General features: G+C 39.2%; 1 pseudogene; it reads right to left on the reverse strand.

Moving 5' to 3' along the window:
• Window positions 1–860: 860 nt before the first annotated feature.
• LOC125171638 (60S ribosomal protein L26-like) lies at window positions 861–1,383 on the reverse strand (annotated as a pseudogene).
• Between the last annotated feature and the right edge of the window lie 6,391 nt (window positions 1,384–7,774).

The raw sequence follows: 7,774 nt of genomic DNA on the forward strand, positions 1-7,774 counted from the left end.
TTGACAATTAGAATATTCTCATCAGTAGGAGGTTTGTGTTGGCTCCAAATGTGGATTACTTATGTAAATGCCCCTTTGGAACCTCTGTTTATATGATAGAGACCTTAGGGGATGTTAGAAAGGGTGTTGTCTTGTTTTATAGACTTTCTGATTTGTTAACATACTTGAAGTTTCAATATTCAAAAGTCATTCATGTAACCACTTTTTTTATTTTGAAAAGTTTCAGATACTTACTTGTGAACGCTTCCCAAGAACATTTCGTTGTGTCTGGGGTGTTCTATGACATTTACACTCTTTCACTTTCTTCTCTGGATTATTTTAAAACATAGGGCTTTTCTTTTTTTTTATTTTTTTTTCAACGTTTTTTATTTATTTTTGGGACAGAGAGAGACAGAGCATGAACGGGGGAGGGGCAGAGAGAGAGGGAGACACAGAATCAGAAACAGGCTCCAGGCTCCGAGCCATCAGCCCAGAGCCTGACGCGGGGCTCGAACTCACAGACTGCGAGATCGTGACCTGGCTGAAGTCGGATGCTTAACCGACTGCGCCACCCAGGCGCCCCAAACATAGGGCTTTTCAAACATTGTACCTCTTTCAAAGAAAGAAGACTCAGAGAAGAAGGGGCAGAACCAATCCCAGGTTTTTTCATTGACCAACAAAAGAGCAAAGGAAGGCACTCTTCTCCTATTTTCTAATTGACCAAGATAGGAGAATTTTTTAATACTAAGGGCCCTAATTTTATTTCTGGAATTATTTGATTATCTCAGTTTGCTGATGCTAATTGATATCAAATCAATAAGCAGGAACTTGAAACAATCTCCCATCCTTTTGTGCAGTGGGAGTGTGGGGCAGCTGGTGGATCACAGGAATAGGGTTGGGGAGTTGTTGTTGTTGTTATTGTTGTTCATTTGAGCAGTTTGTATTATGAAGATTGTATATAAGGTTACCTTATTTCTGCATCTTCTCAACTGTTTTGTCTTATATTTACCCTTTACCTCTCCCACTTGACAAGATTTTGCTTTACATTCAAAGATCTTTTTGCTGTGTTTGTCCTGTTTTAGCCTAGTGGTGATCACCTTTTAGGGCTGGTGCTGCCCATTTGGACAGTTGTGTCATTGGCTTCTGTTGCACATGTTTGATGTAGATGACACATTTCTTTCCATAAACTTGGACTACTTTGCCAACTTGCTGACCTTTGTTATGTCCTCATACAACCTGAACTGTTTCATCCTTTCAGATGGACATGGATGGGACATTATACTTCTGTCTCAGCTCTTTGGAAAGAGGGAAAGACACAATCTTCCTGAAAATGTGGGAAGGTATATTGAAATGTCTTTTATGGTTCTTGCTCTGGTTAGAAGTCACAAAGGGATTGAATTTCATTTTGGCTGCTGTTGCTTCAGCAATGGCCATAAAAGAGAAAAGAAGATGGTTTTTAGATCAGTTTCTCTAATATAATCTCTTGGTCTGGTCAAGTGTATGGTTCTGCCTTTCTAATCTCTGCTCAGCCTTTTGCCTGGCCTAGTCAGTGTTTTTCTTTTAAAAGCTAGGATGTATAATTTTACACATGTGGAATCCTAGTTAGGCATTAGGCACCTCTTTTATTTTTTTTAATTCTTTTAAGTTTATTTTATTTATTTTGAGAGTGAGAGAGAGAGTGCAACAGGGGAGGGGCAGAGAGAGGGGGAAAGAGAGAATCCCAAGCAGTAGAGCCCAATGCAGGGCTCCATCTTACTAACCATAAGATCATGACATGAGCCAGAATCAAGAATCAGACGCTCAACTGACTGAGCTACCCAGGTGCCCTTAGTTGCCCCCTTTAATATGAATGTTTGATTTCATCTTTTCTATTACTGTTGTTGTTGTTGTTGTTGTTGTTGTTGTTGTTTTAAGTTTAAAGAGGCATGTTTTAAGTCATATCAGAGAGAGGTGCAGCTCAGGCTGCACCCTGAGCAGGTAATGCTTGAGCAGAGACTTGAAGGAGGTGGGAGAGTGAGTTTTGTGGATACCTAAGGGAAGAGGGGGTGGCAGGTATGTTATCCTGAAACAGGGAGGCCAGTGTATCTGGAATGCAGTAGGACATGTACCTAGACAGACAGCAGAAGCTGAATCATGTGGGACCCTGTAGGCTACATGTGAGAACTTTGGGTGTCACTCTGAATAGAAGTGGAGCCATGAGAGGGGGTTTGAACAGAGAAATGACATGATGTGACTAATATTTAAAAAAGAAGCACTCAGGCTGCTCTACTAAGAGAAGACTATTAGATGGATGAGGGCCTAGGCTGGGGAAACCAGTGACGAGGCTTCTTTAGTGAATTGTAATGGTCTGGACCAGAATAGTAGGCAGCAAAGGAAGTGGTGAGAAATGACTGGAATCTGGATATATTTTGCATATAGGGCTGACATAACTTTTTGAAGGATTTTTGTAAGGTGTGGGAAAAAAAGAGGTGAGTAAAAGATGGCTCCAAAGTTTTGGGCCCAAGAAACTGGAGTTTCTGAGGGAACAAGACTGGAACATGAACAATTATTTGGAGTTGGGGTGAAGATGGCGATCCAAAGTTTGGATTTGGATATGTTAATTTTGAGATTAAAAATGTCTACTAGACTTAAAAGTAGAAAGGTTCATTAGGCCTACAAAGTCATGAGACTGGCTGGGAACTACCAGGGAAAGAGGATGGATACACACATAAGAGACTAAATCCTGGGTCCCTCTTGCATTAAGAGGTGCTGGAGATGAGGAGAAACTGTCTGATTTGTTGCTCACAGTGAAAGTTGTAGAGGAGTACATTTTGAGGAAATTTATATTCACCTTACTTCCCAATTCAAACCCTAAGAAATTGGGGTATTTGCTTCCCAGACGTAACAAATACTGCATATCTGTTGCTTAAGAAGCATAGAACTCTAGAAATGTTCAGAATTTGTACAGAAAGTAGACAAAGTCATTTCCACATTGGAGACACTAAAACCTCTAAAAAAATAGTATAGAGCTAGCATCAGTAAATTTAGAAATGGCTTATAAATGTGTCAAATGTAGGTAAGTGGACTAATAGGCAGAGCTGGGAAGTGATAGCCAGTGTTTTTAAGAAGAAAAGCCATGTGGTTAGTTTAGAAATGGTTCGTGAAAGAGGTGAGCCTTGATCCAAATTTAGGAAGGAGAGAGCATGGATTTGTAGAAAGGAGAGAATTTCAAAATTGAGACAGGCCCATTAGCCACTGGATTAGTAGGACTAGTTTTTGATGAATGAGTCATTTCTTCTTTATTGTATCACTCAGGATCATAAGAACAGATGGCTCACCCAAAAAGAGCAATTTAGGAGAATATAATTAATGAACTATTTATAAAATTATAAGCAGGGTTAAATCAATAGGAAGGGCCAGGCTAGATTCTGTAGGTCCAGGGAACAGGCAAGGCAACTATGGTTGTAATTATAGGACAGGACCAGCTGAGGGGCTGTGGTCTTCAGTGAAGGACCACAGGCACTGCCAACCTGTAATGTGGCTTGGAGAGAAGTAGGGGAATAAATACCCAACTTCAATGTCCTTCCATTGTCTGATATCCTGTTGGAGCCTCTCATTAGCAAGTTTCAGCAAAAACTAAAGAGCAAGCAAGTCTAGTGATGTGTTCCATACAAATCAGCCGCTTAGGGTACAGATCAGGTGGGGAGGGATGGGAAATGGATCCAAAGGACACACTGAAGCCATTCAGTACCCGTGTCTCCATAAAAAAGTTTATAATAAGACTTTGCGAAAAGTCAAAGAATTGTGAGAATTTCAGCATCGGAAGACCTTTGAACAATTGTAACTTGAATAGTATACTCCCAATCTCCAATGTTAATTCTTTTTTTAAAAAAAAAGTCATTCACCTTTTTTCCCCTTTCTTTTTTTGGGGGGGAGGGGGGCATTATTGTTTTGTTTGTTTTGTTTTGGCAAAGTTCTGCCCAAATTTGTTGTTCAATATTTATAAAGACCTTGACTTGCCTCTTCCTATTTAAGAAGAATCTGCTTTTAAACTGGGTACCAGGTTTTAAGTAAACAAGATCTTGGTTGGCTGTGCACTGTGCAGATAGTTTACGTCTTCAATATTGATACCCTAGCTTAACTTTTCTTCCTATTAGTTGTAATTGGATAACTTGTCACCAGATACAGGGAGTTAAAAGTCTCATGCAAGCAAAATAGTCACTCTGGAAATTGTCATTTTCCCCCTTCCATACGTTTCTTGTTGACTCCAATATTTACAACCATTCTCCTTATGACTTTAAAACCTTCTTACCATAGACATCTAATGAACATATTTAGTCCAACTATGTAAGTACAGTTAGTAAGATGAGGTAGAGGCTAAAGAAAACATATCACAAAATTATAATGTTAAGGATATGTACACTTATCTTGAAAATTATATTAGAACAAACTTAATAATCTATTAGGAATATACATATCACTTGCAAATATCCATTATTTTCTCCCACAAGCATGTAGCTTTTGTTAAGGAGGGCTAACTCTCCCCTAATATCGATTTGCTCCTTCTTTCTTTAGTATTAGAATTCTCAACGTTTAGCTGAGCACATGGCTGGCTAGATAAAGACTACATTTCCCAGCTACTCTTACTGCCATGTTTGGCCATATATTTTAGCATCTGGCCAATGATACGTAAGTAGAATCCAGTCACACTAGCAAGAGCTACAAAAGCCATTTTAGACTGGGGATGAAAGCCCTGTCTTGAGAATGGCAGAATGACAGTGTAGAAAGTGCCTAGGTCCTCATGACTGAAGACCTGCCATATGACCCCTTGACTGCTTATACTCCAGCTCTTATATGAGAAAGAAATCAACGGCTATTTGTTTGAGCTATTGTTCTTTTGGCCTTTGTGACAGCATACAGACTTGTATCCCAGTTTACGCATGGCCCTTCTAATAGAGGCTAGTGTGCTAAAGTGCAATAATAGTTGTCCTTTATTATCTGTTGATAGAGAACATACATAATGACAAAGAGGCGTTATAAATACAGGAAGATTTTAAATGGATTTTTATTTAATTAATCATAGCTATGTATATTTGAAAAACAATAGTACTTGCCTAGCTGAAATATATTGCTTAGTCACTCTACTGATAATGCTTGGACTGACATATATATTTAAGGACTCTCTGTCAGATCCCTTCCCCAAACTACTTTTTGAAATCCATGGACTTAAGCCTTAGAGTTAAAAATGAGGTTAACAGAATAGGATCCAGCTCAGAAGATGCAAATAAAATCTGAAATGCCTGGTCAACTATGCAGCTGTTGATTATAACAGGTAAATGAAGAGAGTTGAGGCCCAGAGGGCCCAGCATCTAGTGGACATTGTAGGCACTTCCCCAGTATCACTTTGCCACTTTCCCATCACATAGCAGCCATCCCGCTTAGAAGAGTGTACTGTGTTGAATAGTGTCCCCCCAAATTCATGTTCACTTGGAACCTGTGAATGTGTCCTTACTTGGAAATAGGGTCTTTGTTAATACAATCAAGTTAAGATGAAGTCATGCTGGATTGAGGTGGGCCTTCATCCAGTGACTGGCATCCTTATAAGAAGAGGGACATTTAGACATGGGCACATGGACGATCATCATGGGAAGATGAGGGCCAAGATTGGAATTATGTTACCATAAACCAAGGAACACCAAGGATGGCCGGCAACTACCAGAAGCTACAAGAGGCAAGGAGAGATCCTTCCCTATAGACTCTGGAGGGAACATGGCTCAGCCAACACCTTGATTCCAGAAATATAAGAGAATGAGTTTTTATTGTTCTAAGGCACTCACTTTGTGGTACTTTGTCATGGAAGCCCTAGGAAACTAATATAGTGGGGTTGATAATGCCCTCAGCTATAGGCTGAGGTTATAGTCAAAATGTTTTACATCAGGGTTGATCCATCTAAACAGAAGAGATGCCTGCTGCATTGCCGGAGCAGGGACCAAATGGATCCTTCCTTTGTAGATTAACTTTTAGTTGCTGGATAAAGGTAGGTCAGGAGGATTCCAGGATCGATTGCTGTGCAGTGAGGAACATGTAGGGGACACAGAGCATGGGCTACTTATCATCTGGTTTAGAAGCATTTCAATATTTAAAAAAAGCTATGGAGTTATGTCAGCGTGTGCTAAACATATGCCTTTGTTGGTTTAAACTAATACATCTTGCCTTCCTGCTACTACAGATGATTCAAGAGTGTCCCAAATTGGATCAATCAGAATAAAGCTCAGGACTTTCATTTTCTGGGTGGGGAAGAACGCACTCCCTCTTGGGAGATGTGAGTGGGAAAGAAGGTGACTCTGGTTGCTGTGAGCTAAAATTGTGCAACCTGGAAAGAAATTGGTCTCAGGACAGAACCAATAATCAAAGAAGGGAAGAACTGAGACAACTAACTGCAGCCAAATCATCTGTAGCTCTGGTCATTTGCACCTGAGTCTCTCCCATCCTCTGGACTGTTAGTTACATGAGCCAATAAATTCTCTTTATTGTTTATGCAAGTTTGGGTTGGGTGTTCTGTTGTTTATAACTAGAAGCATCCTAATTGATACGGTCCCTGTGACTTTCTTAGCAGATATTTATCAGGTCCTTTTCTCCGAAACATTTTATTTTGATGTCTGCTAGTGTAATTATTTTGTAATTACCTTTTATGTTTGTGTTCTGTTAGTAAATGAAACACCAGCCAAGCTTCAAGGAAATAGGACTTTGCTGAAAGACTACTATCATCAATTTTATACTGAATCCTTATTTTAGAATACAACCTAAAATCAAACAGACACACATGCACACGTGCAGGCAAGCATGTACACACACACACACACACACACACACACACATCTGCAATTTCCCCCACTGCATTCCTTGCCATACATAATAAAAACTAACTTGTATTATAGATGCTATTGATGGGCAAAATGGCACAAACAAACGGGAGAGGATATGTAATCTATGGGGGATAGCGGAAAAATAAAGGAAAGTATTCACTCAAAGAAATATGGCTTTGTGACTGAAATTTTCTTCTATAAGAATAACTCCAGGATAAATCAAATGTTAGTGCAAGGGCCAATTTAAATATAGAGGCGAGCAAAGGAATGGAGATGGAGAGAGAAATGAATAGAGGCAGCCAGGGAAAAGTCATGAAGTTTAAACTCCTTTTCCTCTGTCTCGGCCTTCAAAATAAATCTTTCTTTTGCAGTTACAGGGGCCATTTCAAAACAGGGCTAAGGAGGGGCAGAAACAAAGTACCAGTGTCCTCTGTGGCCCCTTAAAAATGAAAAATTTGAGTTGACTCCATTGATTTAGGTTACCTTGAATACTGTTCATCTATTTGCATGCTGAATTTGAGGCTTCTGCTTTGTACTCCTCCTGGCAGTTACTGTCTGTACATCGTTAACAATAAATATTAGAAAATGCATTTCCAGATTTGGCCAACATTTCAGTTACCTTTGATTGATTTTGGAATTAGTATATTGCTTTCAATAATAAGGAAGAAAAAAGTTTAGAAAGGAAACTGTAAAAATGCTAAAGTAGTTTTTTCTTAGTATGCAATTCCTGTTAGATCACTGGTGTCTGAAGAATACAGAACTGAGATCTTATCAATACATGCAGTACCACACATTTCCTATTTTAGTTGCTAATTAGTATTCAGGTGTGCAATGGAATACATGAAATTCAATGCTAATGCTGTTTCATTTGTGATTTAACATGTACGAGTTGTTACTATATGCAGCATTATCCTGTCAATGCACATGTATAATTGTTGTTTTTTCCTTTT

This window comes from Prionailurus viverrinus, chromosome C1, assembly GCF_022837055.1.
Source record: "Prionailurus viverrinus isolate Anna chromosome C1, UM_Priviv_1.0, whole genome shotgun sequence".
Classification (NCBI taxonomy): Eukaryota; Metazoa; Chordata; class Mammalia; order Carnivora; family Felidae; genus Prionailurus; species Prionailurus viverrinus.